This window comes from Perca fluviatilis, chromosome 21 (assembly GCF_010015445.1).
Source record: "Perca fluviatilis chromosome 21, GENO_Pfluv_1.0, whole genome shotgun sequence".
NCBI lineage: Eukaryota > Metazoa > Chordata > Actinopteri > Perciformes > Percidae > Perca > Perca fluviatilis.
This window is the reverse complement of record NC_053132.1, coordinates 24,972,662-24,986,189: the sequence shown is the minus strand read 5'-3', so window position 1 is coordinate 24,986,189 and position 13,528 is coordinate 24,972,662. Positions and strand designations below refer to the sequence as shown.

Here is a 13,528-nt window from a genome sequence, read left to right as displayed (position 1 = left end):
GTTTTGTGAGTAAATGTCATAAAGAGAGAAGAAAGCTTCCAATAGGGACACAAAGAAATACATTTGCATAATGAAGAAACATTGAAAGCAGTGTTACACCGATCTTTGACAGACAAACAGTCCTTGAGGCAACATGGGCAATTACTTGTTTAAAGTACATCATTTTATGTGATTCCAAAAAGATGTAAATGTATTCACATGTCATTTACATATCATAATGACATTTATATTGCACAAATTAATGTCCACCACAGACAGATTTGTGTCAACTAATATTTTCAATGGATAGACACAAGCACAAAGGGAATATAAATAAAAGTCTCTTTGGGGCATTGTTCACAACTGAGAGGATATAATTGTCCAACTTGAGATCATGAAAGACACTGCAACGGTGCAATTTACATCATTTGCACTGGCTTGGGCACTGTTGTGACTGAAACAGAAAAACAGGGAAATTAATGTTATTACTCATCAATGACAGAAATCAGAAGTCTTAAGTAAAGGCCATTTATTTTGGAAAACAACATCAGAATGCCCTGAAACGTAGATCACATCTTGAGGAGGAGTCCTATCCATCTGAGGTGAAATTGGTCTGTGGAAGCTCGGACTTTTATTTTTATGATTTTCTGAATGTGTAGACAAAACAGCGTGTATATGAGTTTTGGGGGGCTCTTATTTTGGAAAACAACATCAGAATGCCCTGAAACATTGTAGATCACATCTTGAGAACGAGTCCTATCCATCTGACGTGAAATTGATCTGTGGAAGCTCGATCTTTTATTTTTATGATTTTCTGAATGTGTAGACAAAACAGCGTGTATATGAGTTTTGGGGGGCTCTTATTTTGGAAAACAACATCAGAATGACCTGAAACATTTTAGATCACATCTTGAGGAGGAGTCCTATCCATCTGAGGTGAAATTGGTCTGTGGAAGCTGGGACTTTTATTTTTATGATTTTCTGAATGTATGGACAAAACAGCGTGTATATGAGTTTTGGGGGGCTCTTATTTTGGAAAACAACATCAGAATGCCCTGAAACATTTTAGATCACATCTTGAGGAGGAGTCCTATCCATCTGAGGTGAAATTGATCTGTGGAAGCTCGGACTTTTATTTTTATGATTTTCTGAATGTGTAGACAAAACAGCGTGTATATGAGTTTTGGGGGGTTCTTATTTTGGAAAACAACATCAGAATGACCTGAAACATTGTAGATCACATCTTGCGGAGGAGTCCTATCCATCTGAGGTGAAATTGGTCTGTGGAAGCTCGGACTTTTATTTTTATGATTTTCTGAATGTATGGACAAAACAGCGTGTATATGAGTTTTGGGGGGCTCTTATTTTGGAAAACAACATCAGAATGCCCTGAAACATTGTAGATCACATCTGGAGGAGGAGTCCTATCCATCTGAGGTGAAATTGGTCTGTGGAAGCTAGGACTTTTATTTTTATGATTTTCTGAATGGTGTATATGAGTTTTGGGGGGCTCTTATTTTGGAATTCAGCATATCATGCAGTGACAGGTTGTGAGGTGTGCTAAAATATATCTTTCTTTCCTTCTTTCTGACAGGCAGGCGGTCTCACCGTAATAGCAAGTGTATACGCGCACCGCGAAAGATAGGGTCGGCTAGTTTGACTGCTCATTTCGAAGTGGAGGCTGGCTTGACCGCAGTGACACGTCTTACCAAATTTGCAATTAGCCATCAATTTTTGTAAAACGGCCCATATTTCAGCTTTATATAGTTGATTTCTCGCTTAAAAAAGTCTCAGAAGTGAATTTGTTAATGAAACATTGCAGTGTCTGGAATATGATATTCTGTCGCTTCTCTAATGTATGTGTATTGGGGATTCGCTCAACCAATCAGCGCGTGTCTCTAATGTGTGCGTATGGCAAGTCGCTCAACCAATCAGCGCGCAGCTCATCTAAATATTCATGACCATACCATATTTGGAAGAAAAGCTCTTGTTACAAATAGGGCCAAAACACAGGGATGCATAAGGGCCAATAAAATATCAACCAGGCCATTTTCAGCCCAACCAATGTTACATACCCCATTAGGAGACCATAAGGAACAGTGTGAAATACCCTATATAATCATTCTATCACCCCTTTAAGGGTTTATTTCAACCAAACCAGAGTGGTGATTGTTGAAACAGTGGATAGACAAACAAGAAGGCTTAGTTTTATCGTTTTATTTAATTCTGTCGACTTTGAATGAAGTGTGTTTACGATGATAAAATTTGCGTTTATTTATATGGAGTCGAGCGGGTTTGGCAATAGCGATTTTGGGGCTGTTTTTCTATTAAACTAAAAGGATCCTACTCTTTCAACAAAAAGGTCTATCTCTGTTGGGATCCTTTCCATAATGTTGTTGGACACAGAATAATAATCTGAGCAAGTCAGTGGCAAAACAAGCACTTTTAGAGAATGTAAATTGAAGGTGCGAAATTGCCGGTTAACGTTACATTGCACATTGTTTTGCTTGCTTGATACTAGACCAAGTTCAAAGACTGTCTGACCATCAGTCATGTAGACACAAAAACCTAGGAAAATAGGGTCAAGGTTGAACAAAAGTGTTGCCAACATGTGTAACAGTACCATCGACAAACTAAATGCTCACCTGCTGTTTAGAGAAGTAGTCTTTGACCAGACAGCCCATGATCTGGTGAGGATACCTGGCTTTGCAGATATAAGGGGTGACCAAACTGCACTGGACATGCTTTGAATAGCGGATCCACCCTATAAACACACACAAACAAGCACACAAACATTGGTTAAATAACCCTTGACCGTCTGCACTTCGGAATCAAATGTTCCTCATTTGATAATATTGTTACTGGATGAACCGGCTTGTTTCCACTACAGTTGGGATGAAAATTACCATCAACAAACCATAATTAGCCCTTCGCTAAGCCACAAACCGCCACAGGCCAATTGTGGTTTAGCAACCCAGACTAGGCACAGGAGGTCTGGCAAGCTTTCGAGCAAGGGAAACATGCTGAAGCGTTGTGCATATGGATTGTGCAAATCTGATACCCGGTATCTTAAAAGTTTGGACGGGGTGGTGATATTTTAAAATCTAAAACCCAAGGGGAGAAATGGATCAAGCAGTGTGGGAGGCCCCATTCACAACTAAATGTCGACAGGATTAACAAAAACACCTACGTTTGCTCCAAGGTAAGAACACGCTAATGTTAGCTAGCTAGCTAACTCAGCACAGCATTACTTGGAAATAATGACAGTTCTTTGTTGATAATGCATATATTTGAACATAAAATAAGATGATTAAAAGCAAGACGGAGGCTCACTGACAAACTTTAAAATATATTTCAGCATTTTGTTAATCAACGGCCTACCCCTGAGTACCCCAATCCGATCGCAGCTCTCCCGGTGTAAGGAGGGAACATCAGGGGGCTTGCAGGAGCTCTCCAAGGAAATGGTTGGTATGCAAACTTAATCCGTTCATTAACAGTAGTCACTTATGTGCTGTCATACCTGTTTACTAACGTGTAGACTTTATTTGGGCAGTAAGATTTATTACAGAACACAGCATGCTCTCATGCTTTATACAAAGTGCATTTTATTTGTTTCTGGTAATAAACCAATACAGGATCAAAACAACAGTATAATAAAATTTTATAAACTGATTGTTTACTGAATCATGTGTGACAGGAAGTCAGCACCTCAAACTCAGCAGGAAGCCAGCACCTCAAACTCCACCGATGACACATTTCACAGTACATCACAACAGAGTAAGTTTAAACTGCTATTTGTATCTGTTTTTAGTTACTGATTGCAATTGGGAAGGAAGTAATCAAAGAAAAACATATCTAATTTGTCTTTCATCTCCCCCACTTTTCTACATCTAAATGTATGCAAGTGGTAGTCTTCTGTGCACATTACAAAGAAGTCACACCAAGGCATGTCTGTGAGTCCCAGCTGCCGCCTGGGTCTCATTTAGCTTGTAACCACCATCTGCCTGTCTTTGGAGATAGGGACAGTCTTGGCAGCTGTTCTTTGCTGGACATTTAATTTCCAAAAGGCCAAAGCTTGTACCATCTACAACCTTCCTGTCTGGGGATGTGCCAAGGTGTGGAGCATGGGGGTTCACTACAAAGCCGCAATGGTATACTAGATTACCTGTTACGTTTGAGTACTGCTGCGCTGCCAAAGGTTCTAGCTGTACCACTCTTCTCATTGCTTTGGTCTGCATTTTGGACGTGCCCTTGATTCTCACAGCCAAGGTGTCAAAGTCGGCTCTCCTAGAGCATATTGTCTTGAACACGCTTGACGTTAGTCAGGGAGCCCGGGCAAGATGCCAGATGTGATTTGTACCTTGTTGTCTGGTCTCTCTTTCTAAAGCTAAAGACTGGGATAGTGTGATTGTCAATTTTCTATAACTACACATTTTTTTCATGCAGCACTGCACAGAAATTTGACAGCTGTGTTGGCAGAGGGAATTCTGGGAAGTCGTTTAACTGCTGGTTCCCAGATGATGGTCCTGCAGTGTCAAGGAGAGGAAGCTGTAAAACAGAAGAAAATAACATAAATTTGTAACACTCCATGTTTCCTTTCTCTTTTTTGTAATTTACAGAAATGGACTGTTTTTATATGAACATGATATGGGCGACCATGGAGAGGAACTGAGAACTCTGCAGGATGCATTAGCCAATCAGGATGAAGTTGGCAGGATGGCCAACTTCATCATCTTCAAAAGGAACTTAGTATGCACACACCTCAGATGCTTTAAACCCAGAGATTTTTAACCAATACCATGTGCCTGATTATTCACACTACTGCACAGGGTTTTCTTATGAGCAATTTAACAGCTTGTGTGAATTTTTTTACATTGCAACTGACCCGAGTGCACCACAAACACACATTCCTCTTTCATAAAAACATGTCAATAAGGAGTACTGCGTACTCAATTGTAACTGAAGACAAAATTTGGACCACAAAGACCTAGCCTTCAGATTTAACATTTGTTCACAGAGTGTCAGCACAATGATCAACTCCTGGGTGGACTATATGTATGATAGTCTTCGCAAATTGTCTATTTGGCCACACAGGGATGTTATTTCTGAGAACATGCCAGCTAAATTTAAGGAAGAATTTCCGAATACTTTTGCCATCTTAGACTGCACTGAACTTAAGATTCAGAGACCAAGCTCACTAGTGTTTTAGAGTCAGACTACTAACACCCTTAAAAGGTGCCATAGGTATGATTGTGAAGATCCAGGACTTAGCCAAAGAATTTGAACATCAACAACTTTTCAGTTCCTCCCCCCTTTCTGCTAAAGCCCAAACGGTCTCCTAAGCCCCTCCCCCCACAAGGGAGAATTAATGTGTGTGTATGAGCAGTGATTGACACGCAGTTAGACACCCCCCTTGGCCCTGATTGGTGGATCTGAACAGGGCGCGGTGGATTTTTGCAAATCGCACTACAGGCTGTAGGTGGTGCCAGCGGAGCGGGATTTTTTTTTTATTTAAAATTAAATTACCTGCTTTATGTAGTTCTACTGGAACATAGGGGAAGCTTCAGCAAATATGACAGAAAGTTAGTTTTATAAGTCTTACCTACTGCATCTTTAAGTCTCTAGTGGCCTGTGCACATCACACGTGCTGTGTGGCTCATATTAAGTTTCCTTTTACTGTACTTTGTCTGTGGAGCGTTTCCTACATTACCTTACAAGGGCAAAAAAGGACATAAAGTACATCCCCCTTTATAACTTTGGGAGGAGTAAATGGTTTTTCGTGTATAAATATGAGTGTTTTTGCCAAGCAGCTGGCTCTCTTCTGGCTCTTTTACCCGGGCGCCTTATGCTGCATCGGGATGCCATGAAGCCTTCTCCATCTACCCTTGCACTTTCTGCTGCATTGGGATGCTCTCGCTTCTCTTCTTTTACCCAGGCGCCTTTTGCTGTGTTGGGAAAGATTTATTATGCCTCTCCCAGCCAGAGAGGAGTTCCCCTGTGCTCACTGGGTGCAGGGGAGGAAAAGAAAAAAAATACTATCTCTGAGAAGTGGCTTTGAATACCTCTGTTAAGCAGAGGCCTTATTTCTATTAAAATATGATTATTATTATTATTTTGCAGCCAGAGAGGGGATTGCCTGCACAATCGCCAATTGCCTTAGCGGGAGGAATCTCCTAAGTAGCAGGGATACTGAGGACTAAGCCCTATCCATTACTAACTGGTTAGGTGAAGTAGGTAAACCGAACCGAAAGCAACGTGAAAGTTCGTCTAGATATAAAATAGGAGGGATAAGGAGTGTAGAGGAATTTTGGTTGAACGAGAAATCCATAAGAGCAAAGTATCTATTAAAACCCCTCGAGCTATGGCTACTGCAGAGCCTGGCGCACAATCTACCCTTGAAACCGACATGGAGGAAAACCCTCCAGTCGTAAGTGGCGCTGCTAGGCTATCGGAAAGTCTAGTAGACATGGGGCCAGGGTCAGTCAGATACTACAGTGGATGGATCCAATACTGTGACCCGTGGCCTAATCAGCTAAAACTAATTTCATGGTTCAACCCAGCAAATAGGGTGTTGGACCATGGGGGAGGTGTAGCATTAGCACTTATGCAACGATTTCCCCAGTCATGCGACTGGGTACCAGTGCAGGCATTTCCTGATGGCACCGTAGTGTGTCAGGCGCACAGCACAACAGCAACATACGGGGAAGTAGTACGTTGCTGCTTTAGCGCAAAGTCAGACCAGACTAGGCTAGCATCACAAGTCTACGACCCAAAGGATGAAATCTACCTTTACAGAATACTCTGTAATGGCTCTTGGAGCAGGGAGAGTACGACTCGGACTGGGAAGAGGGGCCTATATTGGAGGGAGCAGGTTGGTACCTAGTCTTGCTGGGGGAAAAAAGATGCATAGAGAAGTCCATGACAGGCCCTGAGGTTCTGGCAATGCCAATAATCGGGAGACCCTGGAAAAACTCATGTCTTAAACAAGGATATGATTTTTACTGGGAAGGATGTATTTTTAGAGATAGGTCCGTAGAAAGGCAGCATAGGGATGTGCCTACCAGTAGACCCAGGTGAGGAGCCGGAGGAGGTGGAGGAGGAGGTGACCCAGACCCAGATCCCCCAAGGGGCTCAGGAGGATGGGAACCCCCGAGACCACCCCAAAGGAATGGTACCCCCAGGTTGAATGGACAGGAATCTCCTGAGGAAGATCAGGAGGATGTGGAGATCTTTAGGAACTTCCATGAACAGGCAAAGAGGACAAGTGGCAGCTGGCCTACAGCTTCCTCGGGGTCTGGACACAGACGTATGGGAAGCCAGCGGCATAGCCTGCTTTCTGACGGCCTGATGGAACCTGAAGGAGACCCAGTAGTTCCGCTAGGACAGATTAGTCTGCTAGATATAATACCCAGTCGAAAAGATGGGCAGAGCGATACACAGTACCTAGAACAGTGTCAGCAGAAGAGGGCACAGTAGGGCCGTGGGTTGCTGAGGGGAAGGCACAAAGGGGGTTGGCTCGACCAAGCGAGCGACGTGACACCTCAACAACTGCCACACCGGTCGACACCGTCCAACTGGATCAAGATGTTGCAGACAGCGTCTCACGCGCCAGCGTTGTGTTCTGATGTTGTGTGATCGCAGGCCTCCTAACACATACCTTTCCTCTGCATTTGGGGTGGTTTGAAGGATCTCTCTAGTAATGTCAGTCAAGACCTCGTCAGACATTTCTGTATAGGTCAGTGGTCAAATTTCAAGTTGCTCTCTGTGTCGGTACAGTGTCCTCCTGCTGATTCCAAAGCATACAGCTATTCTTTGCCAACTCATTCCAAGAGAAACAGTGGGTAATTTGATCATGTAGTATGCTGTACTGAGGGCGACCAGGAAGACCATTTCTGATAGTTGGAGGTGCTCTTGAATCAAACATAGCTTGTTGTCTCACTTCTAATGATCTTGAATTTTGATTTGAATTTATAATAGAACAATGACAGGCATACCCAAACATTCCCAACTGTCACTCCCTCCTAACTGCTGGCTAATCAAAATAAAGGAAAACATTGTCCGTCTGTAATAATCAAGCTCACCAAATAATCTTTGCAAAACCATGCTGTCAGGTCCCATGCTCTCAGTTTCCCTTTAATGTAATGAACATTGTATTTGTAAAAAACAAAGTAATACATAGAAAGTAGGATGGTGTATGTGTGAGGGCGTGATAGTGTCTGTAAGTGGGAATGGTAGTGTTTATAAGAAAGTACAGCTGTGTATGTAAGTGAATACATTGGAAAAAAGGCCACTCCAAAAATAAGCAAAAGAAAATTAATACAATATATTTTTGCTTGGAACAAAGAACAAGTGAAAATTCTCTTGTTAAGATTTCTTGAAATAAGACATTATATTTAAGCCTTACAAGATAAGAGTGATCTTGAAATTAGCTGGGAAAACTCATTTTTAGCTATATTTTACTAGTCTTGTGTCTCATAATAAGCTTGTGATGCTCAGAAATAGTATTACCCCTCATCTTCTTTTTGTCATCCTGTTTGTTTCAAGTGTATTTAACAAATTTTTAGTTCTACAATTGTTACACTGTTCTAGATTTAAGTCCACCACCTACTTAAAATAAGATTAGAAACTGGCATTTGGCGAGAGAAAATGTCTTAAGAATTTAGCTATTTCCATAATTTTGCCATAATTTACCATCCTGTCATCATCTCAAGTGTATTTACCATATTGTAAGCTCTACAAAAGTAATACTGTTCTAGATTCAAGACATCCACCTACTAGATTCAAGACATTAACTACTTCTTATAAGACAGAAAAAATTAAAACTAGTCTTGAATTTAACCAACTTTCTGTTTTATTTAAACAGCAAAAAGTCTTGCATAAAAAGGGAAACAGCATAATTTTCCTCAACATTTTGGCTCACAGTATTTATGGAACTGCAATATGAAAACATAGCAGAACATGCCAAATATGTGAGTTAGTTAAAGTGATGGTTCGGAGTAATTTACCCTAGGGTCCTTTGCACCACGACCTCGAGCCAAACACCCCCCCAGAAGCTTTTTTCACCTGGGTCTAACATTGGGCGAGTTAGCGTAGAGTAGCGTTAGCCGCTGAATAGCTTAGCGCGGGGCTAATGGACCCACGTTTGTATCTCTTAAATGACCCCACTAATAATGCCCGAAATGATACCAAAGGTCTACACTAGTACAAATAGGTTATGCACTCGTTTTAAAAAAAACATATAGGGATATTTTACAGTTCCTTTTGATTGCTAAGATACAATTCTTGAAACCCTCACCCATTTTCTCAAAACTGTAAACACAAACTCAAATTCTCAGACTATATTCACAAAACACCTGACTCTGCTGTCAAAATCAAACAATGCTCTCAGATCAGACACACAGCCAGTCAATAACTCAACACTACAGAGCATTCATTAGACATTACCTCAAAAAAATCAAAAAAGTACTACAAAATTGAATGTCTGTATATTACTGTACTGTAGGCACTTGCAAAACAATACAGTAGTCCAACTGCAAAAGGCCAAAGAACAAAGAAAACGAAATGAAAGCAAATGACAGCTACACTAAAAGATATTGCTCCTGTGCCGCCTGTGCACGTTGAACTGGCTTATATTCTCTATGATTGGTTTGATTACCTCAGTAGAGATATGTGTGTACAATTTTGAGTCGTCGTGTGTGAACGATGACAACTGTGTTGTAGTTGTATCTAACTTTTGCTGCCCGTGTTAACCATTTTCCAACACAAGAGCATCACAGGGTGAAATGTGTTTTAGCGAGTGACAATGTGTTTAGAGTTTTGCCAAAAGAGAGAATGATTCGACAAATGGGTTTAGGCCGCTGAGCATTTGGATCACAGAATTTTGGTTATTTTCAGGTTCATAATTGTATTTAGAGGTTGTACCTGAATAGGTTTACATGGTTTAATTTTCAAAAACTGCACATTGCTGCAGCTCCTCTTTTCACCCTGTGTGTTGTGCTCTCTGTTTTAGCTACAGAGTGAGGCATCTCACTTCTGTTCTATCTTTGTTGGGAGTCACACATGCACAGTACCTAGGTAAGGACTACTAGCCAGTCAGAAGCAGAGTATGAGGGAGTGCCACGCTAGCAGCTAGGCGAGAATTATAACGTGTGTTACAAAGTGACCCACGTTTGTCACGGAAGTAAAGGCTGGACTACAATAGAGCTGTTTGGAGCAGTTTGTGAACAGTGTTTCTGTTGGAGATGGTAAGTCCCTTTTTCACTTTGTAAACCTATTACATGCACACAAAAAAAAAAATAAAAAAAAAAAATAAAAATAAAAAAAATATATATATATATAAAATATATATATATATATATATAATATAATATATACATAATATAAACACAATAAAGGAAAGGGGAAAAGCCAAAAAGCATAATATGAGCACTTTAAATGAGGTTATGATATCTTACAAACATGTCACCTTGCTTCCTTGCAACTTTCTTTTTTTTTTCTTTGGGTCATATGCTTATCTGCGTTCTTGCTGGGAGGTAGACTGATCTGACTGATAAGGTCATTCTCAGCCCAGACAGGATGATGACAGAGCAGTTTGGAAAAGTACCAGTTTAACTCTTAAGGAAGTAATCATGCTTTAAAAAATTATTTCAAAGTGTTGACAGAAACAAAATGACAGCCTTGCTGAAAAGAAAACTGACCCAGCAACTCCACACATCTGAGTCATAGTTTCCTAATGAAGGCATCCGTTTCCAGTTAATAACAGACCACTTTAATCCTGCCATCCTGCAAAAATAATGTATAAATTACTACAGATTTGTTTTTGTAGCTTTAATGAGAAATCTGTAGCAGGTAATCCCATGAAGGAATGACCACTTTTAAATAGAGCTGAAAAAAACTACGTTATGTATAATAAGCAAATTAGTAGTCAAAAGGCTAAATTATACTTCAGTTAAAAGGTGAGATTATTTGGATTCACACCGATGAACCGATTAATACCTGACAACTAATCGATTTTGCATAACTACAATTTGAAGGTGTTAAAATCTTAAGAATTTACACAAACCATTATACACAATTAAAATTACAATAAAAAAAAATGAATAAAAAAATGCAGACAGGTCAGCTGAACACCTGTCTTAAAAGGTAGGTTTTCAACTGATGTTTAAATGTCCCATGGCATGAAAATTTCCCTTTATGAGGTTTTTTAACATTAATATGCATTCCCCCAGACTGCCTATGGTCCCCCAGTGGCTAGAAATGGCGATAGGTGTAAACCGAGCCCTGGGTATCCTGCTCTGCCTTTGAGAAAATGAAAGCTCAGATGGGCCGATCTGGAATCTCCCTTCACCTCCCCTTTCTCTACTTTGCCCGCCCAGAGAATTTGGCCCACCCATGAGAGAGAGACATCATGGCTTTCAAACGAGCAAAGTGACAGTTGGTTTAAGGCCACACCCCCACCCTCCACCTTGACCCCCCTTCTCTCCTCCTCAATAGCTACAGACACAGAAATGGCACATACTAAGGAAAGCTCATTGTGGGACTGGCTCTAGTGGCTGTAATTCTGCACCAAGACTGAATTTCGGGAAAGAGACTTCAGATACAGTATTAGGGGACCACTAAGGTCTATATAAAAGAGACTTCAGATACAGTATTAGGGGACCACTAAGGTCTATATAAAAGAGACTTCAGATACAGTATTAGGGACCACTAAGGTCTATATAAAAGAGACTTCAGATACAGTATTAGGGGACCAGTAAGGTCTTTATAAAAGCATCCAAAGAGCACCATGTCAAGGGACCTTTAATAGAATCCACAGATCCAGCAGTCCGTAAAGGTGGAGGCAGAGCATTCCAAAGTCTTGGTGCAATGAATGCCTCTTTAATAAATAATAAATAAATCATTATTTGTACATGGATCAATCTGTACAAAGACCTCAAAGAATTCGAAAAAATATGACAGTATTGCAGAACACAAGCCAGCAGTGTTGAAGAAAAAACTTGCTTCCTTGCACCTTTCTAATAAAAAAATATTGTTTGGGTTATATGTTTATCTACGTCTCTCCCAATTTTTTTTGTTGCACTTCACAGATAAGGTCATTCTCAGCCCAGACAGGATGATGATTGATTACAGAGCAGTTTGGAAAATGACCAATTTAACTATTTTTTGTTTTGTTTTACCAACATTTCATTCTCATTGTTTGGTAACGTTTTTTAATAAAGCCCAAATTTGTCCTGCATTATGGAACTGATACTGCTTTAGGCATAGTAAGTTTTGATATTAAGCAATCAGTGGTTTGCACAGAAGCAGGCTGATCCTAAACTATGCAGACTCCACACCCTCACAAACAAAAACACAATCTCAAAGTAGTATAAAACACATACTGTATAAATCCAAAAAATATCTCTTGACAGAACAGAAACAAAATGACAGTCTCGCTGAAAGAAAACTGTCCCAGCAACTCTGAGTCATGGATTCCTCATAAAGGCATCCGTTTCCAGTAAATAACAGACCGCTTTAATCCTGCCTTCCTGTCTATATATTTTCAGGGCCCGAGCGCCGACAGCGGCGAAGGCCCTATTGAAACTGAAGGAATTATTTTCCCGTCAAATGAATTGGCTTTTTGAGGGGCTTAACATATTCAAAAACTCACCAAATTTGGCGGTCGCATCAAGTCTGGTGAAACATTACGTATTTTAAGGTTTTCGGGAATAGGCGCACAAAAATGGCTCGCTAGCACCCCCTAGAAAGATAAAAATATTGAGCCCCTGCAGTGCGTTTAACGTAGACTCACGAAACTTGGTACACATATGTAACATGTCACAATGTACAAAAAACGTCATTAGAGCCATACCCTAAACCCAACAGGAAGTCCGCCATTTTGAATTGAAAGTTCAAAATTACTGCAATTTTGGCCATTTCCACATGTCGTACTTTAACAAACTTCTCCTAGAGATTTCATCTGATCAACTTCAAATTTGGTCTGTGCCATCTTAAGATGTTAAAGATGAAAAGTTGTTAAAAGAAAAACTTTTTGTCAGACGGTGTGGGCATGGCGTGGCGGCCATTTTGAGTGTTTAGCGATGAACAAAGAAGTTGTAACTTGAGTGTACGTTGTCGTATCTGCCCGAAATTTCCAGGCCTGAGGACACCTACAGGCCAAAATTGACTTTGGTCATAGCGCGCCCCGCTGGCACCAGGAAATCTGCCTTATACAACAAACATCATCCGATTTACATGAAACTCAGAATGTGTGGTCTACATGTGATACTGAGCCGCCCACTCTTATATGACCACGCCCACTTACTCAGGCCACGCTCCCTTTGATAACATTTGAACCGTTTAAGGTAGGGTCTTGTGTGAGGTGTCATTGAACTCAGCAGAGAGTTCTTTCTTCATTGGTGATGGTTTGGCCCGCCCCCTATGTTTAAGCCATGCCCCCTTTTATAACTAATGATCCGTTTGATGTAAACCCTTGTGTGAGGTATCATTGAACTCAGCAGAGACTCCCTTCTTCATTGGTGACGGTTTGGCCCGCCCCCTATGCTCAAGC

General features: G+C 40.8%; 1 pseudogene; it reads left to right on the top strand.

The window, feature by feature from the left end:
- The first annotated feature begins 2,999 nt into the window (after window positions 1–2,999).
- Window positions 3,000–7,165, top strand: LOC120551658 (annotated as a pseudogene).
- Window positions 7,166–13,528: the final 6,363 nt, after the last annotated feature.